Here is a 26501-nt window from a genome sequence, read left to right on the forward strand (position 1 = left end):
CAAGGCCCTGGTCACACTACTTCTCCTCCTGTCCCATCAGCCTTAGGCATGGAAGAGCTTCCTCTCATCATGAGTGTCAACGTGTCACCATGCCCTGCTCGCACTTTAAACTCTGTCCTTACCTCCTCATTAAGGCCTCTGCATGTGAACCACTGGGGTAAGCCTGCTTTGTGTCAGGTCCCCTCTGATAGGTATGAATGTGTGTGTGTGTCTATATGTATGCATGCACATGGAGGGGGGTACAGGCAGGGTATATACACATCCAGCTGTGTGTGCACATCCTGACATACACACATGACACAGCTTTCCTCTGAACTTCCACGATTGATGGAAGGAAGCCATCTTTGGGCATCCATGTCTGCATCCCAGAATACTTACTCCCATCCTGACCCCATTTTGAAACGTTTAGTCTGGGTCTCTGCCTGACCCCACAGCTTGATGGTAAATTCCTTGAAGGCAAGGCAAGAAGGGGGTTGTTGGAGAAAGTAGGAAGGAGGAAGGGAGGGGAGAGGAACAGAAAAAAAAAGATGACTATCATTCATTGAGTACCTGAGATGGAACCATTTCTCTATTCTAAAAACCATGTAGATAATCAGTCTTATTTTACAGGTGGGAAACCCTGGCTCAGAGGCTTTGGGTAACAATTCCAAAGGCACACAGTTAACGAGAAGTGGAGAGGCACTCAACCACAGGTAAGTCGGGGTCCTGGCCCCTTCCAGTCCACCCTGCTGTTTCTTTGTCTCCCCCACCAGGAGCACACTGATAGCCACATAGTAGGGGCTCAAATGATGCTTGTAAAGTGGAACTGAAGCTGAGAAGGAAACCAATGGCAAGCTTTCATCCAAAGAGAAAGCTCACCAGTCATGAAGAGAGCCAAAGTGCTCAAGGCCTTTGAGCTCAGATCACCCCGAACAACACAACAGGTAGTGTGTGAAGCTGTAACCCTACAGAAAGCATGGAGGGCTTCCCACAGAGCTTCTTGGCTCCGGTCCAAGGCTGGCTCTTGGTCAAAGCCGGGGGTGTCATTAGGTTGCCGGATAAGGGCTTTCTGATGGTTGGACACATAATTGAGAACCAAAGCATCAGGAAGGCTGAATTGCTAACATATCCCTCAGCCTACCCTCTCAGCAAGGCCAGGGCTGGAACCCAACAGCGGATAATCTGTAGTCTGCATCACTGATGGAAACTGAAATGCCAGGTGACTAAGTGGACAGCAACGAGGGTGTTTAACAATTATATTATTATTAATAATAATAATAGTAACAACAACAACAACTAGATTCATCTTTTGGAAGGTCATACGGCTCAAAGTCTGGGGTCTGTTCAAGGGCCAAAGCTGGGCCTAGACATACCTGCCCCATCATAGTGACCAGCACATCACCCTTGTCCCCTGTCTACAGGGCTACTCCCCAGACTTTAGGTAATCGACAGGCCCCTGAAAATACTGCAGCCATCTGGCCCTGGAAATTCCTGCCTATCTTGCCAAAGCTGGCAAGAACTCCCGTTGAGCTGTTCCCAGGAATGAGCTCCGCCTTCACAGTGACACTATTAGTGATGTGACGCTACCTGCAGTGTACAGCGTAGAAACTCACATAGCTGGCACGCGATGGCGCGGGATTCAAACCCAGATCTGCCCTGTTGCAAATCCTGCCACCTTCGGCATACTCAATGGCGTCGACGCCCTCCAACGCCGTTTAAATGCCACACGGTTCACTATACCCTCCAAGCCGCGCCATGCAGGTCTCCCTGAAGAGCTGCCAGGAGTGAGAGGACGGTCACTCAGAGGCAGACATGTGTCACATCTCCAGATCGCCAAAGCCAGGCCTCTGTGGCACTGAGTCAGGCCTCACAGCGGCCACCCTGATCTCTCTACATTGCCTGTTCTCCAAAACAGCTATTTATAAACCTCATTTACACAAAGAGAACAGCACATTCTGGCTTTTTTCCTGCACTTTAAAGAACCAAGTTATGGAAGAAGGAAATACGATGGAAATGTTAGCCAATCACGGGTTTGCCCTGGTGCACATCTGTGTATCCATCGTTTCTCCCGGTGCCATTTTAACAGATGCCTCTCCTCTCTGCCTCATTATCTCCTGCTCTCCTCTGTGCTCCTAAACAAAGACAACATGGGCATACATCCAGGGCTTGCTTACCTCCCACCTGGCAGAGGGAGCAGGAAGGGACAAGTCACCCTCCCTGGCCCCTTAGGAAATGACAGTACAAAGACCTAACATGGATTGAACCCTTAGGAAATGCCAGCACTGTTTACACTGTCTTATCTTACTCTGTCCTCACCATTCTTCATGTCACTACCCCTATCTTACAGATCAGGAAACTGAGGCTTGGAGAGGTCAGGCAGCTTATCCAAGGTCCCACAGCTGAAAAGGGATGAAGCCAAGACTTGAATTATGGCAATGTGAGCCTGGTATCTGGGCCTTTGACTGTGGCCAGTTGGTCCTGGCCCTTGACCATAGCTATTCAATACTAAAAAAGTCCAGTGGTGATCCCCATTACCAAAGTGATGGCTCCCAAGGGAAGATGGTGTTCTAAGAGGCAGAGGATGACCATGCATGAGATTTCCCAAGGAGCTCTGCAGGCCAGGCATGGAGGCATGTGAGCCCATGGTAGGTGTCATATAAAAGCCGGGGGGGGGGGGGTGGACAGCTACTGAGCAGCCATTTGATCTCACCATTACCTTGAATCATGGCTTTCAAGCACTCAGTCATTCATTTAACAAATATTTGTGAAATACTTACTCTAGGTCAGACCCTTTGCTGTGTGCTGTTAATGCAAAGGTAAATATGACACAGGGTTGTCCTCAAGATGTTTAGCCAGTCAGTGAGACAGACGAGCCAAAGCCACCGACACACCCACTAAGGGGTGGCACTATCCTGGCCCAAGACACGGGCTCTCCATGTCTGCATGACTTGAAAACTTCCATCTTTCCCCAGGCCATCTTCTTTTCCACTAGCATTTCCCTTGTTTTACTTAGCAGGCAAATTTAGAACGTGTGCAATAGAACCTGTGCGTTCCTTGCTGGCTTCTTGATGTATTCTTCATGCTGTGTTTACAAATGCAACTGCAGACACAAATTACTCCTGCCACCTGTCCTGTGAGACATGCTGGTGGCCTTTCATTGTTTGATGCTGTTGATGTTCCTTATGCAGCAGTGGTACATAAGGAGTCTGCTCCTGCCTTCTCCAGTGTAACAGGAAAAGTGTCCGACGCAGTGGAGACAATGCGGGACGGGGAGCCAGCAGACCTGGTTCGGGCCCTGGCTTTGCCACCGTCTTCTGAGTGACCCAGGCAAGGCTGTTAACTGCTCTGAAATTGAATTTCCTTATCTTTAAACTAAGGAGACTGAACAAGGAGCCCCATTAGGTCCCTAAAGTCCCATGGAGCATCTAGAATCCTGTCCAAAAACACACATGGTAATTCATGGGTTGGTCCAAACAAGCTGGTCTTTCAATCTATGTTCCCTCTCCAACCATTCCTGCCTATACTTTCAAGGATCCCGTATAGGGAAAGACCTGAATTATCAAGACTGTGGGCTAGACTGGGCACACGGTAAAGTTCGCTGAGCACGAAAGTGCTGAGCATTTATGAGCCCACCAATTTATCCACACAACCTTGTTGAACTTCGTCCAGCAACTCAGTAATAGAGGTACTATTATTATCTCTATTTTACAGAGAAGGACTAGACTGGCTAGCAAAGTTCCCAAGATCACACAGCTCATAGATACCAGGCCAGGCTTCCTGGCCATGTCTGTCTGCTCCAAGGCTCAAGTGTTAAGGCACGTTGCTCTCCTGCTTCCCGAGGAAGGCCAGGCAGGCTCTGGGGTGGCAGAGGTAGGTGACAGGAATGAGAATGGGGCTCCCCTTCCCTTTCTTTCATCATCACTGGACATTGCTGTTCTTGCTCCTGCTAATGTCTCCCTTCGTTACATCAGGTCCCGCCTTTGTGGCTCTTCAGCTGAGGAAACCAGCCAAGACCTTCAGTAACTCCATGTCTTGGAAATGAAAACTGAGACAAAGAAAAAAGGCCCTTGGTGCCCGCATGCCACTTCGCTAGATCACAGGTAGGGTGACTCTCGAAAGAGAAGGCCTCACAGAGTGCACTAATGGGATTTAGTGAAATGATGTTCAGCTTCCTATGTAGTGGTCACAGATATGGCTTCTCCCACTGTTACCATGGCATATGTGTCCCTTCTTTGGAAAAACAATGACTGGAAATCACACTGGTGCTTCAAGGCAGAACTGTGTGTCAGGAAAGAACAAGGCTTGGCCAAAGCCAGTCAGCACCATTATCTAGTTTCTTATTTGATTTTCTCAACGGTATGCAATGCTCATGCCCCCTGGATTTGTTTGGGCTGTCTCACGCAGTTACATTTTACTCTCTATAAAGAAGCTCGCTATGAATCAGGCATTATTGTAAGTGCTTTATCAGTTTTAACTCAGCCAATCCTCAAAACAGCACTATGGGATAGGTGCTGTTAGCCCTCTTCCAAAGATGAGAAAATAAAGCACAGAGAAGTTATATCACTTGCCCAAGGTCACACGCTAATAAGGGGAAAGACCTGACTCAAACCCAGGCAGTCCATTGCCACAGTCTGTATTTTTAACCACTGTGCTACCCAGTGTACATTTGCTAGGAATCCATTCAAGATACAAATAAAAACAAATACATTGTATCTTTGTAACACTTCTAAGATGGATTCCCAACTCAGAAAAAAAAAAAAACAAAAACAAAAACAAAAAACCCTTTAACCGTGTTTCTTAGGAGAAAGCTTAGAAAATGTGGTCTCCAGGAGACAGGTGATTTTGTAGGTCTGCATGGTGTCTAGACAGGCGGCCAAGGAGAAAGGCTCTGTCCGTATGTCTCCAGGGCTGCCCAAGGAAAGGGAGCCCGCCGTGAGATGATAGCTCCCTGTGATTAGACAGAAATAGCCCAGCCATGGAGGAGAGCCAGCCACCAGGCTGGCCAGGGCTGGAAGAAACAGCTTATAAAAGCAGTGCTGCCCAAAACTAGTTCTTGGACTTCCTGTAATAGAACCATCTCGGGATTTTATTAAAAATACAGATTCAGGACCTCACCCCAGACCCATGAATAGAAATCTCCAGAGGGAGAGGAGGGAATGGGATAGTAGTATAACCTTAAAACCTGAATCTTTCACAAGCTCCCTGAGTGTTCCGATGACAGGAAGTTTGGAGTCCTCTGCCATAAAACCTGATGGCTCTATTTGCCATAAGTCTCTGCGCACTGCGCATCCTCAGGAAATACGATGCAGTCACTGGAATGACTTACTGCCCAGCCCCAGCCCCGTGACTGAGTTTAATCTGATACTAACATGCTATAATAACAAGAATGAGAGCTACTGATTATTGAGCATCTCCTATGGGCCAGACACTGTGCTGAGTGCTTTAACCTTATTTATGCTTATCCTCATCACAGTCCATGCTTTACTTAGGATCAACCTCATTTTACCGATGGTGAAATGAAGGCTTGGGGAGTCTGGGTGACTACCTCAAGGCTACAGAAAAAGCAAGTAGCGGAGACAGAATTCAGACCCAGTCTGTCACCTTGATCACTCTGAGCCCAAGGTCAGTGCTACAAACAGTCCACCTGCTGCCATCGTCCTTCAGGCCACAGCTGGGGCTGGGAAGGCCCCTCAGTAAGGGAAGCAGCATCCTTTGCACAGCACCCGCTGGACCATAGCTGCTCTTCTGCCTGCACAACCATTTCGGTGGATCCCCCGGGGGCACCGCTCCCCCTGTTCTGACACCAGCCAATGTGCTAGGTTGACACCAGCAGCATTTGGCCTGAGCCTGTACAGTGGGAGAAACTGGGGCATCACCAGTACCTCCCAGTATCAGCAACTGAGGTGAAAACCTGGTTGCTGGGAACAACGACCCGGGGGCTCCTCTCAGGAGCTCATACAGCTCCCCTTCTGCAGATGGAAGGAACGGTGTCCATCCAACTGACCTGAGGGCGAGTCCTTGCTTCGGAGATGTATGCCTTCGGCAGGCCGCTCACCCTGAGAGTGAATCTACCAATGGTGATATGAATGAGGGCCTCACTGGGCCTCTGGATGGCTTAAAGGAAACACTATCTGGAAAGCACCTGGTCCTGGCCACGCACATTGTAAATGCTCAGATCTCACCTCTTTACTCCTGCCATTGTCTTCTTTAATTTCTTGGGTATCGTCCGCAGCTGGACAACACTGCCAGTCTTCCTACTCAGGCCTCCAGTAAACACGGGGTGCTCTTTTGCCGGCAGGGGTACCCCCACCCCCCACTCTCCCACTGTTGGAGCTCCAGGGGGCCCTAGGCTCCCCTATTTACTCAGCTCCAGGATGCAGGCTTCCCAAAAGAAGAGCCTTAACTGTCCTGTTCTCTGTTACCTCCTCGGGCTAGCAGCATGCCCGGCAGGGACCGGGCACTCAGTACTCACCAAACGAATAATTCAGTCACTCGACAAATGGGAACTGAGCCCTTGCTCTATGCAGGGCCCAGTGCTGTGGATGAACCCATCCGGAGCATGTGGTTCTGCCCTTGGATCTGACAGTGAGTCTCCCTCTCAAGGACTCCTCTTGCCCTGAAGTGTGGCTAAGTCAGCAGGGGAGCCCCACACTCCTGGCATCCCTGCTCCTGTACTCATTTTTGTCCTGGGACAAGCCTCCTAGAGAGAGATATCAGACCACCCCCTTCTTCTGGAACTTTCCATGTAATCCTAAAGCCAGAGTGAAGCCCAGACACCTCTCCTGAGCAGCAAGCAGGTAGCCAACCCTCGGCCTGGCTGCCACTCCAAAGAAATGTCCTGACACACTGTCACTGCTCACAGCCTCCTGCAGAAAAATCCACAGGCAAGAGAACCCTACGGCCTCCCCTGAGAAGGGCCCCCGGAGGACCCAGCCTCAACAGTGAAAGCACCAACCAGCCAAGACACCGGATTGCTGGAAACACAGAAGGACGCTGGCCCCAGGGGAGGCTTCAGAAAGTTCCAGACCTCCCTGCCCCCACCAATGGACTAATGGATCCATCTCAATTACTTAAGTTTATTTACCGATCGTTATAGACTTCGCCCGAAGGCTGGAAGAAAAGCTATGTCTGGGTCTTAGGAAACAAAACAAAGCAAAACAAAACCTTAGCACCAAAGCGTTGGAAGGGGCTGCCAAAAGAAGACTGATCAGAAATAATCTCTTAGACTCTAAAGGATGTCAACAGCGGATCAGAAGTTGCTGTGCGCAAATGTGATGCATGGCTGTGACAACGGCACCTGGCAGAGGCGAAGGGCAACTGCATTCCAGTACCAACCACGGGAGGGAGAGTGGAAAAGGGCCCCGGGGCCAGGGATCCAAAGGCCAGCGTGTCACCTGCAGTTCCGCCCCTCCCCAACTAGGCAACCTTGGACAAGGGGCTTAACCTTTCGGGGTCTGTTTCCTTCTCTGAAAACTGAAGGGATGGGATCAGATCATCCTAAACATATTTTTGGTTCTAAAAACTCTTTTGCACCTCCATGTCAATATTTCAGAGACAGAGATAGTTCTGGCTCCTTAGCGTGCTTTCTTCTCCACGGCTAAGGCAGTGTCCCCATAACCTTGGCGAAGGGCCCTAGAAGGTGCAGGATAATTGTTTCTCTGCCTCGTTGCTATGGAAACTTGCAACTCCTGCATTGCCAGCGCTAGGACAATGGCGTGCCTAGAGCTCCTGGGGGGTTTGAGTTTGTTTTGTCCACGTGCAGTGTATGAATGCCGAAGTGCTCGCAAAGCGGAAGGCGATGGCTTGCTGATATGAGTCACTGCTACTTCCCCTTTAATCGCAAAGCTTCGTTAGAAAGCTTGGGATTGTGGCGAGTGATGACATTAGCCATTCTGAGACTCCACTGAGGGGCTCCCACGATAAGAGCATCCCTTGGCCCTGATCTTGCCTTCTGTGGGCTTCTGCTGGCTGGCTCGGCGACTGCACCGTGACGCTTTACGACTTTCTTGCCACTTCTGATGTTGCCCTTCCCAGGATGCCCTCAGCAAGTACTGAACGACAGCATAGCACCTGTTTGTGACTCTATCTTGCAAACACATTAACTCAGCAGAAACATGTGTCAGAAACCAGGTCTTTGAGGGCCTGAACAACACGTGTAACTGGCAAAAAGGCCGATGGTGGTGGTGCTGTCTGCTTAGACTTTGAGTTGTCAGAGGGGGAGAGTGGGTTTGGAAATCTTCCCAGTCCATATTAACCCCAGAAAACACATCAGATTGGCTAAAAGATCGGTGCCGTCTTTCGATTCTCTTTTCAACAGTGGTAGGCGCTTCAGAAAACTGAAATGTGACCACTTAAGAGTCACTACCTTGCTTCTGACAAAACAGGGACAAACAACAGGCCTCCTTGCTTGTCCCACATCCAGTCCTAAGACCACAGCCTCCCCCCTCCCCCCGGCTGAGATTAATGGGGGACACCGTGACTGCTGAGGTTTCTCGCCATCATACCCCACACCGACAAGCTTTTCTTCTCGCCAAGCAGGGGCCTCTGCCTACACTTCCATGCACACCCATCACCAGCTCCTCCATTGCTCCCACACATGTGGGCACCACATCTTCTCTGAACCCCACCTCCACTGCCTCCCTCACTTAGAGAGTGAGCTCTGCCCAATCAGTGACCGGCTACCGTGTTTCCAGGGTCTCCATCCCAGGAGTTGTTGGCCCCAGCCTTGCGGATCTGTGACAGGTGTGGGTCCCAGCTGCAGAGCCCGCTGCAGGGGTCTGAGGGAAAATGGGATCTGTGACCGAGACGTGCACGGTCGCAGCTTTACCGCTCACAGCAGGAATGGTCCAATTGGACCTCCTTGCCGCACCCTGCCCCCCCCCCCCCGTCCTGTGCCCACCACCCTAGCTGGCTGAAGTGACAGGGGTGTGGTGCGGGATAAAGAGGGCTCGGTGGGGACTCTGGACAACCCCCTGCAGTCATGCCTTTAGTTTCAGGTCAGGATGTCCGTTTTCTGCTGCTGTCTTAGTATGTTCGGGCTGCTATAACAAAACACTACGGACTGGGAGGTTTATAAACAACAGAAATGTATTTCTTACAGTTATGGAGGCAGGAAGTCCAGGACTGAGACGCCAGCATGGCGGTGCTCTGGTCAGGGCTGTGCTTCATAGCCAGCACCTCTTTCTGTATCACACAAGGTGAGAGAGGCTAGGGAGCTCTCTGGGGCCTCTTTCATGAGGGCTCCACCCCACGACCTAATCACCTCCCAAAGCCCCATCTACTGATACCATCATCTAGGGTGTTAGGATTTCAACACATGAATTTGGGGGGCATTCAAACATTCGGACTCCAGCAGCTACCTTGTCCCCACTGTCCCACACCGAAGGCCCGTCTCTGCACAGGGTGGTCACTCATAAGTGTTGCTGAAGCCTTTCCCACCCTGGGGGAACTGATTGCAGCAGGCCAGGGCCAGAGGTGTGGGAAACAACGCAGTGCAGTGCAGCATGGGGAAAGGGGTGGCTTCAGCGTTCGGCACACAAGGGTCCAAGCCCCATCTCCTCTCCACGTGCCCACTGACCTGGCACAAATCCCATCCCTCCCTAGGGCCCTGTTCATCTGTAAAGTGAGGGTCTCGAGTTAGATCATGGATTCTTCCATCCTGTGGCTTGAAGATGTGACCCGGGTCTTCAGTGTGTCTCAGTGGGGCAAGTACAGCACTGTCCCCATTTTCTTCCCCTGGTGCTCCAGGCTCTGACAGCTTCTGGAAACACCTGTTCTTCCCGAGACAGGAAAAGCCTTTTCTAAATCATTTTCCCTCTCTCCAGGTCCAAGCCAAGAAGCTTGCAACAATAAAACGCCAGCCTAGTCTTCTGTCATGATTGTCTACAAACCTCATAAAAATTTGCTGCCTTGGGCCCAGGAATGGTGAGTACAATTCTTTCTTGTCAGCCTGGAGGGTGCTCAGGCTTCAGGACCGCCCCCCCCGCCCCCCCCCCCCCCCCCCCCGCCAAAGGCAAGAAGCAGATAGCAAAGGGGCCAACCAGGACACCAAGACCCCCACAGATGTGGGAGGCCCACTCTCCCCTGATCAGGAGGGTCTAAATTAGGCCTGGCTCACAACTGTCAGCCTCCGTGAAACCAGGGCACATGGTGGAAACTGAGGGAATCCAACCTTCAGTACATGCAGGGAGGGGGCCAATGTGATCTGTGAGCAAGGAGTGCTGGGTCCTGCTGATTTATTTTTAGAGACACACGTTCCCTTGTTATTAATAACGAAACGCTTGGATACCTAGGATCTTATTCTATGTCAAGCATGACACTAAGGGCTTTGGCTGCATTAAGTCATATCATCATTTATTCATTCAACCAAAACTTCAGTGAGCCCTTCGCATGTGCCAGAAGCTGTGCTCAGCACCGAGGCACAGTGTGAAGCCAAAGGGCCATGGTTCCTGCCCTCAGGAAGCAAACAGTCTAGGATTATGCTTCTCGGACTTAGGCATGCATTCAAGGAGACTTATCTGGTATGTTAACTCTGGGCCACATCCCCAAATAGGAATCTTAGCTTTTCTCAAGTACCTCATCCTTAATTCACAGTTTGTGAAACACTGGTCTAGTGCTATGGGAGAAGTCCATTACTATGCTCATGTTACAGATGAAGAAACTGAGGCAGAGAGGCTGAATAACTTGCACCGGAACACACAGCCCATAAGGGGCAAAGCTGACATAGGAACCCTGCTCTATTTCAGAGCCAATGTTGTTAATTATTATGCTATCTATCCTGTCTTCCCAAACCTTACCCAAAGAATTATAATTGTATTTACAGAGAAGCAAATCATTTCATTGTGCGTAATCTTTATGACAACCTAACCTTATGGGGTGGGAGTACTATCATTCCCATTTTGTATATATAAAACTGAGGCTCAGAGGGTGAAGCAGTTTGCTCAAGGTCACATGACCAGCCGGCCCCAGAGCTAAGACTCAAAGTCAGGTCTGTGCCACTGCAAGGCTTATGCTCTTTCCAAGAACACATTCTACTTCTTCTGAAAATCCTTTTATAAAGGTGAAGAGGAATCAGACAGAAAGGCAACAACTAAAACCAGCTGTGGACAAAAGGGAAGGACAAAAATGCAAATACTTGGCTAGCAGGTCAGGACCCAGGGGAGAGGGGCTCCTTCCTCCATGGCGTCTGGGGGTACTGACAGGCGCCGAACTCCCGAATCACCTGTGCCCCACAGGGCATAACCCACGGACTGGGAATTGCCAACCTGTGTGTATTTGCACTGCCGTGTGGCTCTGTGCTTACCGCCGTACGTGTAGCGTGTGCACAGACCACAAGCGGACATTCACGTGCACGCAGGACCCATGCCACACTCCTTACAATCCCAGCTCCTCGGGAACGCCCTTTTGAAAAAGTCACCTCGTGGCAGGTGGTCCTCCACTGCCCCAACTGGCAGTCACCACCAGATTAAACGGCCTCTGCTGAAAAGTCTTTTCCAGCCAAAAGAGATTTTAGCAGCTAGAGTGCATGTGTAAAGGTCAGTTCCCCACCCGGGGGATGGACAAGCCAGGGGAAGGGACAGGAGGCCAGGGAGGGCTGCCTGGGGGATGACATTTGAAATTAGGCATCTCTCTAAGCTGCCTGCAGAGCTGCAGGGCCCAAGGGAAGGCCTGGATCCCAGGGAACTCCGACTTTTTGCCTTTACATGACAAGCCCGTCTATGTAAAGCATCCACTGATCTGCAAGAAAAGGAGGATGAACATCACGGCACCCCAGGAAGGCACAGACCTAACTTCTCCAGGAGCCAAGACATCCTGGGGAAGATCCCAGCTTCTGGGGTTCCCTCTCCCCAGCTTCGCTGCCAGACTGCTAGTGTGGACTCCCTTTCCAGGCATCTTTGACTCACACTGAGCCCTGACATCCCTGAGAGTTCAAAGGGGGCCCGCTGCCTGGCTATCCCTGGACCACAGCATATTTGAAAGATGGGGTGCACAGGCGGGGTGCCCCAAGTGACAGAGTCCTTAACCAGACTTCAGTCAGGCTACTCCAAATCCTCCTTCCAACTACACCTCAACTTTCGGGCTTCTACATTCATCTCGGCATTGTCCACTTTTAGCAAGAAGCCTGCTAAATCAGTTTAGCCAGATTTTCCCCGCAACTCAGTATCTGATCGGGTTCCTCATCGCCCGTCGTCCCCCATGTGAGTCTGGTCACGCTGCCACGCCTTCAGCAAGAATCCTGGCAGGTCGATTTAGCCAGAATCCCCTTACCCCTGATGCTTCCTCAGTGACGTCCCATCCATTGACCCCACCCTGCTCCTTGGCTATAAATCCCCACCTGTCTTGTATTGGAATTGAGGCTGGTTCTACAGAGAGGTCTCTTTTCCCCTATCACCACGATCCTGAATCAAATCTACTTTTCCTACTTTAACTTCTGTCCAGCTCCGGGGTGTTGTGTGTGTGTATACACAGCCACACCCAGCCCCCTCCCCCAGGCCCTGTGGCACTATCTCTTGCCCGGACCTCTAACAAGGATCTCTTGGCCTCCATCATCACAGCACCTGCACCTTCTCTGTAGCTGTCCAACAGAAAGCAAGTCCCGCCACCATGATGCTTTCAAAGGGAAGATGGCTCCTACCACCCACTGGATAAACCCCAAACCCTGACTTGGCCCTTCACAACCCAGGACCAGCCCACCTGCCCCCATTCCCGACTGCCCAGCCTCCCCCAGTACCCTGACCTCTAGCCATATAAACACATCTGTTCCCCAAAGAGCCCAGTAGATTCCCTGCAGGTTCCTGATTTCTTCCTGGGCCTTCATCCCTCCAGCTTATAAATTCCTGGAGGGCCTGGCACAGAGCAAGCACTGAAACTTCAGATCAGATAGGTGGTGAGTGGCTGGCTGGCTGGCTGGATTCGAGAAGTCCTTTTTTGGCTCCTGTCATCTTCATCTGATGTCTCCCCGGGAGGCAAACAGCCTGACCAGACATTTTCAAACACACTAGTAGCTTGGTCTCCACTTTTAAACTGAATAATGTGAAAGATGAGGATAATAGCACCTTCACTGTAGTGCTTTTGTGAGGCTTCAATGAGAAAATGTATACAGCAAGTAGTGAGCCCTGACACATAGCAGGTGCACGACAAACTACAGCCGCTGCTCTTGGAACAAAGTGCTGTATGGAGCCTCCTGCCTTCCCGTGGGCAGGGCCGAGGTCTTCCAGCCTCTCCCAGTTCTGGGGAAGATGGATCTTTCCTGGAGGCTGGAGTGAAGGGTGGGGGCAGCCACAGAGGAGCCGTGGCCTACTTTGCGCAATTTTAGGCTCAGGCAAGGCCCCAGACAGTAAGTGACATAAAGAGCACTCGAAGCCGGCTGCAGATAATGAGGCCCGGGGGACAGGGTACTCAGGGTGGTGCTCCCCAGCAGCCTCTGGCGGTGCCCAAAGCTCAGGCCTCTTCGAAGTTGCCAGGCATTCCTCCCCCTCCACAAACAAAGGGAGGCAATCCCTGTCACCCCGGGCTTCAGGGAAGCTTCTCTCCAGCACCCATTTGTAAAGGCAGGAAGAGTTAAGACAAAGCTGCTCTACAGAACACAAAAGCCTCCCTGTGCAAGCCAGCCCTCGAACCCCTGCTACCAGGATCATTCTGGTCCTCACAGGTCTGCCAGCATCCATACACAGGCTTCTAGCTCAAATTCCTTCCATGCTGCAACCAGGGTGGGTAGTACTGATACAGGTCTCATTCAGTCCTTCCCCAGCCTACAGTCCATTCATCAGAGGCTCCCTATTGCCCTCCAGAGAAACTCCAAACTCTTTGGGGTGCATTCAAGGCCTTTCCCAGCCCTTTCGGCCTCTGATCCCGCCCCACATACTCCATCTGCCATTCCTGGGATACACCAGGTTTGCTCACACTTGCGGGCATCTGCGTGTGCACTTCCCTCGGCCTGAAACACCCCAAAGTCACTCAGTGAGAAAGTGACTGAGCCAGGACTCCAGGCCCTTTCTTTTGACTCTGAGTTCCACACTCCTTGGGTGGGAAGGACCAGGGGATTCCAGAACATCCCAGCCCCATGGTGCTAGGATCCCAGGACAGACCTTTTCCATGTCTCACATCCCAGATTCTCTGAATTTGCCCTCGCTACAACTCTCTGGGTGTCACTGTAAGCACCCAGTCTTTGGCTTCCCAAATCAAGCCAGCACAGACTACCATCTGCATCCCCAAGGGTTTGAAGGCTCAGCTGTAAAAGAGAACACAAGCTGACATTCCCAATTAACCTTGTTCTCACTCTCAGTCACCGTGCACTGTGTGGCACACCCCCATGGGACTGCAGGAGACAGGAGTCCAGGGAGCGGAGGCTGGCCCTGGCCCCCGGGCCACAGGGAAGCACCTCTCCAACACCCGTTTGGGAAGGCCCTGAGATGTAAGACAAACTACTCCATCCAACACAAAGACTCTTGTCCCAGCTCATCCTCGTGTCCCTGCCACTCGGCTCACAGGAACCTCTCTGCAGCCTCCACTCCCGCTGACCTCCACACCTCCTGGGGGCCCTGGGCCAGGGACCTCTCCATCTGTCAGGAGGGGGGCCTCTGAGGGCCTTGTGGCCATGTGCACAAAACCATCACCGCCCTTCACCAATGGCCCTGCACATCCTAACAAGTTTGAATCACAAGGGTCAGGCACACAAGAGCGAACACCCATGCGACTTCCCTTTTTCCCAGCAACAAACTCTACTTTGACATGCTAAAAGTCTCCTAAGCAACGCAGTACCTGTAAACTCAATAAACAGATCTCTGTGCTGTGAGCAGAAGATTTAACGCACATACAAAATCTTACTGCTGATCACGACAGGAATTTTCCTGGTAGACAACGGATGCTTCATCCATACTCTCACTCATACTAATGCACTTGATTAGTTAGAACACCCAAATTATGGCTGGGCACGTGACTACACAGAAGAAAGACTACGTTTCCCAGTTTTCCTTAAAGTTAGGTGTGGTCATGTGACCATATTCTGGACAACAGGACATAGGAGGCCATGGTATGTATGACTTCCAGGAATTGTCCTTGGAGGGGAAAAATGTTCCCTTCTCTCCTTCCTTTTTCCTGCTGTCTAGAATACACACATAATGATTGGAGCTGGAGCAGCCCTTGGTACCACAAGTTGGAAGGCTCATGTTAAAGATGACAGCAACAAACTACAAACAGCCCCCGGCCCCTGACACTGGGATAGCCAGACCAGCCCCAGACTGCTTAACTCCATACTTCTTCAATGTGGGAGAGACACTTCCATCCTGCTTTAAGCCACTATTATACTGGGTTTTCTGTCAACTTGCTGCTGAGCCTAAATCTAATGGGTATGGCAGATGAGCTGAAAGGGCTTGGTTTGCTTTTCTAAGCATCTTCCTCTGCATCAGTGTCAAACACTGCATGTGGGGCCTCTATGTCCCACATGCTTGGGCATCTTGAGGGAGCTGCTTGTATTCAAATGGAATATGTGATTTCAGTCCTCAGAATTTGGCCCTTAAGATTTCTTCTTCGCTCTTCGATCTGCCCTTGACCTTCCTGTTTGATATCCAGTGGCCAATTTTTCTGGCCTACAATTCTTTCCCGTTATTCCCAGTTTTTTCCTCCACATTGCACACAGGTAGTGTTTACATGGTCTGCTGGTTTCTAGGTTACTAGCCTCTTTGAACCGTTCTGGCTACAAACCTAGTAACTGGGCTGGGAGCCCAAGCACTGACCTTCCTTTGCCCTCACCCTCTAGGAGAGTGTAGCCATGCGAATATCCTTCTGGACTCACCTCAGTCTACCCCCAAAGCATGGTGGGGAATCAAAGTCAAGAGCCTATCCTGCCTGATTTGCCTTCTTAAAAAACCAAGCTGCCAGCCAGTCCTGATGTGGTCATAGAAGTTAGCCAGGGAAGAGGAAGGCTCACATAATACAGAGGCAGATGCCATTGAAAAGGCAGGTCTTCCTGACAGGATATGACTCTGGTGGCAGCCCTGGGGAGCAGGGAATTGACTGGCATTACAAGGTTACAAATCGTTGCATCCCGTAGCAAAGACACAGAAACAGTGAGTGCTCAGCTCTCAGCCCCTAGGAGAAGTAGCACAGATGATCCCAGCCCAGGTGCAAACACACAGACCGCCGTCTAGACCACATGACAGTCCCTAGACCCTTGGATTAGCAGGTTGATGGCACCTGGTCCCCAGGACCTATGTGCCAAGGACCTCTCAGAGGAAGATGCAGGGGACCTGAAGGCAGTCCTATTCTCACAGCTTTCCAAATGGACATGTTGATTTTTGGCACCTGCCCTTGAGGTTCCTTGACCAACCCTTGTGCCATGTGAGCACAGACTTAAGCAATCTACAAGCCATTCTCCTGTCACAGCCCCACATGGCTCTCCTGAAAGCCCTCCTGCCTTTTCCTTCTCCTTCCTTTTCTTTCCTTGCCACCTGCCTGCCATTCTCTCCGTCTCTCCCTCTCTCTCATGAGCGCTGTAATTTAGAAATAAGGTGTTCCTCAAGTTTTACTAGATTCTCATATTCTAGGTCCATAGGATACTTGGTGACTCACAACAGAGTACCTATGTCCATGGGAGTGAATGGTCTAGAACAGTGCTGTTCAGTAGGACATTCCATGACAAAAACTCTCTATACTTGCACTGTGCAAAAGAGTTGCCACCTGCCACGTGTGGCTTTTGAGCAGTTCAAATGTAGGTAGTGTAACTGAGGAGGTAAAATGTTAATTTTATTTAATTTCATGTCATTTAAATTTAAAAAGCCACATGTGGCTATTGGCTGCCATGTTAAACACTGGAGGTCTCAAAGGGTCAGACAAATAAGCAAATAGCTGTCCTGATACAGATTGATACAGATTCAATAGTTATGAGTTACAATAAACACCATGGTGGGAGCAAACAGTGTGTGGTGAGTATGTATAATGGGGGGAATGTAACCTTTCCTGGGATGAGAAAACATTTCTCTAAAGCAGTCACATGTTAATGGATGACCCAACTATAGACATAAAAATAAAATTCTGTAACAAGGAAAAAAAAAAAAAGCCTGAAAGGAATTACACCAAAAATCTTTTTCAAATGCCTTATAATGAGTTCGTTTTATTTATATAAACTTTTTTTTAAGTGGGTCAGCTCAACATTATCTATTTCTTTCTGAGGAAATGTAAACTAAATAAAGTTGCTGTCTATTTATATGTGGGCCAAACTTGATTTTTTTTTTCCTTATGCAACAGAGATCTGTCAAAGACCGGAATGTTCCCCACCCCAGCCTGGAGAAAAGGGGGACAAGATGACTTCAGGACCCCCGAAGCCTGGTCTTTTCAAACGCCACACCTTGCCTTCCACCTTTACAGCTGCTTAGAGCCCGAGGTCATCACTGAGGCCAGCGAGGACACAGATTCCCAAAGCCCAGAAATTTCCAAAACCTTTAACTCTTTAGGCTTCCTTAGAGTTAAAGGCTATAGTGGCCTTTCCTGGGAGGCCATTATAGCTCATCCCCCTAGTGAGGACAGAGGGAGCTGAAGGCTTTGGAAAAGTTGGTAGATACAGTTGCCATGAGAGCCACCCAAGTGACCGCTCCTTTCCTGGACGGGAATAACACCTTTTAAAAAGGAAAATGATGTCTTTACAAATGCATTCACTGAAAAGAAGGAAAAGGAGAAAGCAGCCAGCAGGGCCTCTAGAGGCCCAGGTCTTCCCTCTAGGTGCAGGTAATGGGGCCTCTGCCCTGTGCTCCGGGGTTTCTGGGCAGTGAGCTGTGTCATGTGAGAAGTATAGCCACTCGCCTGACTTACCTACCAGGGCCAGACTGTGGCAAGGAGCCCAAGACCCTGAGAAAGTTAGTCATCTCCCCTCTGTCCCCCATAACTCTTCATTCAGATGTTCACAGTAGCGGTCGACACGTTGTATTCTTGTTGTTTATGTTTCTGTCACCTCAGAGAGGCCAGAAGCTTCTTGACGGCAGGTGCTAGTTCCATCCATCCCAGCATCCTCACGCCCAGCTCAGGGCCTGGCAGAGAGGAGATGTGAGTAAATGCTGAATGAACGAAAACAGCATATGGACAGCACAGAGTTCAAATCCCAGCCCAGCCTCCCAGTACCTGTGAGAGCTGGGACAAGCTACTTAACCTCAGGGAGCCTCATGGTAGGAATTAAATACGAGGAAGCATTTTGGGACGCCTGGGTGGCTCAGTCGGTTGAGCATCCAACTTCAGCTCGGGTCATGATCTCACGGTTCGTGGGTTCGAGGCCCGTGTCAGGCTCTGTGCTGACACCTCAGAGCCTAGAGCCTGCTTCAGATTCTGTGTCTCTCTCCCTCTGTCCCTCCTCCACTCATGCTGTCTTTCTCTCAAAACAAATAACATTATAGATAAGCATTTATAAAAAAAATTATGAAGGAGCATTTTAAGCCCATCCTGGAGCATTTGAAGGTTCAATAGGCAGGAGCTTATTGTGGACCAAGCTGGAAGGAGGAGAGACCCCCTTAAACACAGGGTGATTCCTAAAGACCCCTCTCCCTGACTTAGAGAACTTGCCTTTGTCCAGCAGATGGATCCAATAGCTTAGCTTCCATGTTGGTTTTTCCTTTGACTTTTCTCAGGGAAGGATAGAACCATCTTGATTAAATAACCAAGTGCCACCCTCACCTGTCTCCAGGCCCCTGCCCCATTCCCAGTTACTAATGCTTCACCTGCATTCCTGAGCCATTTCAGGCTGTGATCAGCAGTTTTCTAGGAACCACAGCTTTGGCTGATGGGCCTTCAGGGCAGACAGCCTGCCGTGTGCATCATTAGTGACCCCAAAGCCCAGGGCAGCTGCAGGTACCGGGTAACACAGCTTTGTGCTTCACCCACTTGTAACAGTTTAGTCTAGGCCAGTAGGTTCTCAAGCTGTTGACCCAGGATCGACAGTATCAGCAGCATCTGGGAACCTGCTAGACAGGCAAACTATGGGGCCCCACCCTACTGCAAACCTACTGAACCACAAACTCGGGAAGTGGTGGCCCAGAAATGTGCATTTCACAAGCCCTCCAGAGGATTCTGATGGATTCTCAAGTTTGAGAGGTACCCTGAAGTTCTGCCTGGTTCCCCTTCTTTGATCACACTTCTTCCCATCCCCAGATTGGCGTCTTCTTCCTAGGTTCCATCCAGGGTGGGCCCTGAGAACCTGAACAGACCTACCTGCCAGCTGCCAGGCTAACCCCATCTCTGTATACTTTACCTTCCTGACCCAGTATCCCAGGCCAACCACTCTTAGAATCAAGATGCAACCATGCTAAGGCATACCTGCATGGCCCCCAAGCCAGAGGGCAACAGCAGGGAAGGGGGGAAAGCTCCAGGATGGGAAAGGCCTTGGAAACTCGCTGGAAGAAGAGAGAGAGCCATGGAGGCCCTTAGCAGAAGGGAGAAATGTGGAAAGGACTAGGACACAGCAAGCTGCCCCCCCCCATCCCCAGGCTCCTGCCCGACGGGAGGCCCTGCTAACCAGCTGCCCCCTCCCGAGCCCTTCTAAGCAGCCCTCCTTTTAAGTTTTACTTTCTGCTGAGCTGCAATCGCTCACTGCTGGGTGCCAAGGTTGCCTGCCACGTCCCTGATTGCAAGTCCGCAAATGTGGCCGAGAAATCCATTTAACTCCTAGAAAATGCATGGGCACATCCCTAAGGGAACACAGGGGAATTTGCCGCACAAGGCACAGCCGCTTCCCAGTTCTGCCTGCCTGAGACTTGTGTAATTATACATTGATTACTGCTTGCTCTCTGCACTGCTGGCCCCTGCTCAGCACTTCATAACTACAAAAGGATCCGCTGGTTAGGGGCCAGTGGATCCATCTCTGGTGAGTGGGCTCCTCTGGATCACCATGCTTCCACTGACACTGACACTGCTTCCCCCAATTACAGTTCAATTCTCCATCCTCAGCAGGACTCCTGCGGGAGCAGCCATGCACTCACCGTGACAGCAATTTGTCTAGAGTTGCGGCCCGCAGCCACCCCAGAAATTCCCATCCCTGCCTGAAGTATCTCCCCAGTAGGCTTGCCCCCTGTCCCAACCCACCCCAAAATGCCATCCTGACTGCCCCCTCTGCCCTGCCTCTTCCAAGGGCATCTGGGTTTGGGGAGGCACAATCACTATGATGAGAGGGGGCCGCAGAGATGTGGGGATCTGTGGTGAGTGGCAGGCATAGGTGGTCTCAGAGGTGACATGATCTGAAATATCTCAGGAAGCACCTATAATCTGTATCTCTAGTATTTCCCCATGTACCTTCTATGAAGGACATGATCTGGCCGGTAGCAGGTATTATGTGGGGGGAAGAGAGGGGGGCTTGAGGTAGAGACTTCTGTGGCCAAATACATGTGGAACACCCTAGAAGTAAATCAGGCTTTCTTACTATAAGGTGTCATAGAACTCTGTATTTAGGTCATTCCCAAAGAAAGATTTCCACAGAAATCTGTGTATTTCTCCACAGAACCCTATTCCATAGAGTGCACACAGAACTAGTGTTCCATGGAACCCACTTTGGGAACTAGAACTCTCTCAGCAGCTATGTTGTGAGAAGTGTGCTGGCTTCCTTACAGGGCCTATACACATCCACCTCTCCCCCAGATGCTCAATATATAGGAAGTGTTAATGGAGAGGCAAGAACAGCCAGATTTGAAGCCTGAAGGGCCCTGCTGCAGACAGTGCTTGCCTGAGCCTATGCCCCTCCCCGCCCCTCCAGGGTGAGGAGCCTGGAAGGAGTGGGAAGAGAGGGATAGGCAACTGGGGTTGTTCCTAAGAAGCCTGCTGGTCAGGAAATCCAGAATCCTTGACCCTACTCTTGTAGGCACCTTCCCAGGCACTGGGAATTCATGGTCACATTAAATCCTACCAATAACCCAGTAGAGTATGTCATTATTATCATTTTACAGATGTAGAAACTGAGATCCAAAGTCGCTAAGAAACCAGCAGGATTTGAAACAAGATGCTGAATGACGAGCCCTACTAAGGACCCTGATGGGAGCCCTGGCTGTCTGAGGAAGGGCAAAGGGCAGAGCTGACTGACCATATCCACCTACCACCACCATCCATGACAATCAAGATGCCAAGGACCTGGCCCCTCTCTGGCAGCCAGCAGGCTGCTGGGGCCTCTTTTATCAGATTGAACTTGTGAGCACTTTCTTGACATGGTGTAAACATTTGCCAGGAACAGGGTTCTTATCTTCCCAAACCCCTGCTTAATCCCAGTGCTGGTGCTTAGGGGCATCAGACTTCGATAGCACCGCCCAGGAGTGGGCACATGTCAGCATGTGAAAACATGGGTTTAAGTGCATGTCCCCTGTGATAAAAGTCGCCCAGGCCCTGGTTTCTGACTTGAACCTGCTCTGTTTGTTTTGGGAAATCTAATTATTCTATGCAAAGTAATTCTCTGCACCCCATAATTTCCAGCAGAGTAATCCCAAACCTGGCGAAGACACTCAGCAGCAGTGTTTGCATCTCCAAACACACTCAGGCAGACCTTTCCCAACTTCCCAGAGGCCAGGAAGTCCTGCAGGGAAGCGAGGGAGCAGGGGAGAAACACTTTTGGTGCCAAAGAAATGACAGAGCTCACACTCCCTCTGGATAGCCAGACCAGCGGCAGACTGGTGAGCAGCTCCAAACACAAGTGGCCACTTCCTGCATTTGCCCTATCCATCCAGATTTTTATTCAGCACTCACTATGTGCCAAGAAAGGATTGCAGAACCTTCCCTGGTCAACAAAAAGTGACTGTCTCATGGGGTCTTTACTTATACATATATATATTTTAACGTTTATTCATTTTTGAGAGACAGAGAGAGACAAAGTACGATCAGGGGAGGGGCAGAGAGAGAGGGAGACACAGAATCTGAAACAGGTTCCAGGCTCCGAGCTGTCAGCACAGAGCCCGACGTGGGGCTCGAACCCATGAACCACAAGATCAAGACCTGAGCTGAAGTCAGACACTTAAACTAACTGAGCCACCCAGGCACCCCTTGGGGTCTTTATTTATAAAGTGAGTGGAATTGAACTGATATCTGTGAGCATCAGCTATGTGACAGTTTTAATTCACTGAATCTTCATTACAGTGCTATGAGGTATGCAATAGTATCCCCAGTTTCTAAAGGGAAGACTGGAGCTCAAGGAAGGTACATTACAAGGAAGCTACAGGTCACACAGCCATGCTGACCCGTTATCAGGACTCAACCTCTTTCCTCCTTACCATCCAGTCCTAGGCTTGCAAAGCTTGGCTTAAAAGCACCAGCCTCAGTCTAGGATAACTCCTGTTGACACAGTCATGTGCAGAACAGAATCTGCCTTAGCACCAGCTAACAATGGTGGATTCTGGAAAAGAGTGGAGATCCTAGCTGGCTGTCAGGCAGCCAGGCCTCCTCAGGGTATGGATACAGGTTTGGCTACCCCACAGCTGTGCCTGGATCTGGGACCCACTGGATTGTAAAACCCCTAGTCCAGACTTGAATCTGCTGCTAAGCATTGAATAATCACACACAACGGGAAGATTTCTCTCCCTTCCCTATCTAAAACACGAGCTTCCCCTACCTTCCATGATGCTTTCCTTTTCACAGGGCTTAGCATGGCCTGACTCTTCATTACATATCTATATGTCTACTTCTTTACTGTCTAAGACTACCATGGAAACAACAGTTTGAAATTCACTCTAGTTCACACAGTTATCTACAGGGCTAGCACATGCCAGGAACACAGAAGACTCTCAATACCTATTTGTTGGATGAATAAATGAACAGAAGCCCCAGGTGGTCAAACAAGATGCAGGAAAGCACTTGGCTACCTAAACAAGGCACATTTCTTGCGTTGGATGACTTCAGGGCACCGCAAGAACTTGCCAGTGAATTACCATAATCATTTGAATGGTCTCTGATGAGTTCTAGAGAATAGGAGAAAGGAGGTTGGCACTAAGGATCCTGCAGTTCCAGTTTCTAAAGAGAATAAAGAAGTAGATTCTAGTCTACAGACCTTTGGTGGCACCCATTAGAGATTCCGGAGAATTACACCAGGAATGATCTGAGCATTAGGATCCCAGATGGCCTGCTCTACTGGGATGAATAATGCCTGCCCGCCCCCCAAATTCAGGTCCATCTAGAACGTCAGAATGTGACGTTATTTGGAATTAGGGTCTTTGTAGATATAATAAGTTAAGATGAGGTCATAGTGGATTAGAGTGGACCCTAAGCCAATGACTCATGTCTTTATAAGAATAGAAAACAGAGATGCGGAGACATGTAGGAAAGCATACCATGTAAAGACAGAGGAGAGATTGAAGTGATGCATTTACAAGCCAAGGAGCACTAAAACTTGCTGACAACCACTAGGACCTAGGAAAAAGCAAGGAGGGATTCTTCGCTAAAGCCCCCAGAGGGAGCATAGCCCTATCAAACACCCTATCTGGAGGCTTTGGACTTCAAGCCTCCAGAACTATGAGACAATACCTTTATGTTGTTTTAAGCCATTCACTCAGCAGTACATTGTTACAACCACCAAGGGCACATCCTGTCAGATTGACCTCATATCCTTAACAGAATTACCAGAGCAGCAAGGCACTAGCAAAGGCTTCCTGCAAGGGTATGCCTCCCTTGGCCAGAAGGCTAGGCCCCACAGTCAGATGGAACACCCTGGATAGGAGAGACCTCTATTGGACTAGGTGGACTCTTTCTCGAAGAGACAAACTCTTCTCCAAAGAATTTCAGCATGTAACAGGAAAGGCAAAGGTTTGGGGGAAGACAGGATGCCCTGGACATTAATCCGGTTTGCTTTCTTTTATTTCCTTGCAGTCCTACAACTTAGATCAAATATAAGTCAACGCCAGACATCAGCAGACCATTATTTGCCAAGCAGATCGATCACATGAAGTTGACAGGACCTCAAAGGTCACTTTGTGTAAAAACTATAGGGCTTAAAGGAGAAACCTGGGGCTCAGGGAAAGGAATGGCATTAGATGCCCAAGGACATACAAGGAGGTAGATGCAGAGATAAACCCAGGATTCTTGCTGTCTTGCAGTTGGGTAAATGTAAGGAGCAAAGGTGAAACTCCATTGTGTGCTTAAGAAGTCAACTATCAAGGCCATGCAGGTTGTATGCGCAGGTGGTAAAAACTAGGAGACACCATTCATGTTGCTGTTTGTCCCTAGAACTGTGCAGGATGCACCCTGCACCCCATACGTGGCAGCCCCCACTGTCACCTGAATTGCCATCTATAGGAATTGCAAAATTGTCACTGGAGTACATCGGCAATATGGCACCAGTTAATTCAGGTTTCCGTGGGTAATTATGGAATAGACATGATTGACGGAAAGTGAGTCTGTCTCACTTTTGTGCATGATATGCCGTTGAGTAAAAAATACACTGAATATCAAGTTTTTAAAAATTTATTATTGGGGTACCTGGGTGGCTCAGTCGGTTAAGTGTTCGACTTCAGCTCAGGTCATGATCTCTCAGTCTGGGAGGTCAAGCCCCGCATCAGGCCCTGTGCTGACAGCTCGGAGCCTGGAGCCTGCTTCAGATTCTGTGTCTCCCTCTCTCTCTGCCCCTCCCCTGCTCATGCTCTGTCTCTCTCACTCTCAAAAATGAATAAATGTTAAAAAAAAATCTTTTTTTAATTTATTATTTATACAAGTTCTAACCTGCCACCTCTGTTGAGTATTTTTGTGATCTGCATGTTCGAAGTTGTGCCATGAACTGCACACACCAGCCTTGCACAATGCCAGCTGCCAGTAGCTTGCATTCAGTACCAGTAGTCAACTGCAATTCCAAACAGTATAAGCAGAACACAGTACTGTTTGTAGGAAACTAATGCTTGGTGATGGGTCAATGTAAGCTACCATTACCTTCAGCAAGTATTAGTGACAAACACTATCTGGTTACGGGTGACAGGAAAATGTATACTAAACTATAGTCCGAAATAAGTTCACATGTTGTGTTCAGTGCATGTTATAGCCTAAAGAACATAAAGAAAAAGGTGTACAGCTTTTATTACTAGAAAATCCATTTCTCCTTGGTCCCAATCAATAAACACTGAAGAAATATTTCAAGAATGCTAGAGAGAAGAGGTGCCACATCATTAGCCTGCCCAGGGGGCCAACAGATCTCAGTGAGGCCCTCGTACCAAACCTTGTGTCTTTCCCCGACAATCCCAGGACATTGGTGTTGGATGGCCTTTGGGGACTGTCCCGTCTAGCCATTTCACACTGTTTCAAGAAGCTCCAGGATGCCACCGAGGTGCCTCTACAAACTGGAGAGCGTCTAAGCCTTACTCCCATCCAACAAGAAAGACTACCATCTTACCAATTTTATTTTTGGAGCTCTAAGTTAGATTTCATTTGGAAAAGGGTTGTGTTGGCTTTTCAAAATACAATAATTATTGCTCTACCCTGGTTGCCTCATGGTTAATAGGATGGAGCTTTAACTGGAGAACTTGGATTCAACTCATCTCTGCCACTTACTAACTGTGTGACATTGGGGAAATCATGTAACTGCTGTGCCTCCATTTCCTCATCTGAAAAGTGGAGGTCATAACAGTGTCTACCTCACAGAGTTATTGTGAGGATTAAGGGGACTAGTACTTAAAAGATATGTAGAATAATGGATGGCATGGGGATCCCTGGGTGGCTCAGTCGGTTAAGAATAATGGATGGCATTTTGGGATGAGCACTGGGTGTTGTATGGAAACCAATGTGACAATAAATTTCATACATTAAAAAATAATAATAATAAAAAAATAAAAAAATAAAAAAAAATTAGTGGATCCTTGATGATGTTGTGGTAGGAAGAAGAATGTCTCCTCAAAGATGTCTACATATTGGAACCTGTGACTATGTTACCTTATATGGCAAAAGGGACTTTGCAGATGTGATTAAATTAAGGATATTGAGATATGGAGATTATACTAGATTGGCTGAGTGGACCCAATGTAATCACAAGGGTCCTGATAAGGGGGGGGGGGGCAGAAGAGCCACATAAGATATGATGACAGAATCAGACATCAGAGTGATGTGGGCTATGAGCCAAGGAATGCAGGTAGCCTCTAGAAGCTGGAAAAAGCAAGGAAATGGATTCTCTGCTACAGCATCCAGGGTAACATAGCTCTGTCAACCCATTTTAGACTTCTGACCCTCAGAACTGTTAAGATAATAAAAATGTCTTATTTAAAAAAAAAAAAAGAATAATGGATGGCACATACCAAGCACTTAGTACCTGGTAGCTTCTATTATTATTGTTTTGCATCCTCCATATACAGAAGGGGAATCTGGGACCCCAGAGAGCAAAGCAACACACCCGAGGTTGCCCAGATTAGAGCCCTGGTCCCTCAGCCCTGAGGGCAAGGTGCTCTCACACCAGACTCGGCTCCAATTACCACCCAACCCTCCCCCCACCCCCTCCAAGAAGACACACCAAGGCTACTGGTGATTACAGCTGGTCCTTGTCCACCTACCAAGTTTCACACTTCTTAGCTTAGAGTGGGAGCTGATTATCTGTCAAACTCAAC

At 49.3% G+C, this 26501-nt stretch overlaps 1 protein-coding gene and 1 long non-coding RNA gene across 6 annotated transcripts in view; one reads left to right on the forward strand and one right to left on the reverse strand.

Annotated features, from left to right (window-relative positions):
• GALNT18 (polypeptide N-acetylgalactosaminyltransferase 18) overlaps positions 1-26501 on the reverse strand; it is a 410401-nt gene that overhangs the window by 264750 nt on the left and 119150 nt on the right. The window lies entirely within an intron of this gene.
• On the forward strand, positions 3876-18267 carry LOC123380511. The gene is made up of 3 exons (XR_006586376.1): positions 3876-4079; positions 9804-9903; positions 17224-18267. It is a non-coding gene; the product is annotated as an uncharacterized LOC123380511 (long non-coding RNA).

Source organism: Felis catus, chromosome D1 (genome assembly GCF_018350175.1).
Source record: "Felis catus isolate Fca126 chromosome D1, F.catus_Fca126_mat1.0, whole genome shotgun sequence".
Lineage (NCBI taxonomy): Eukaryota > Metazoa > Chordata > Mammalia > Carnivora > Felidae > Felis > Felis catus.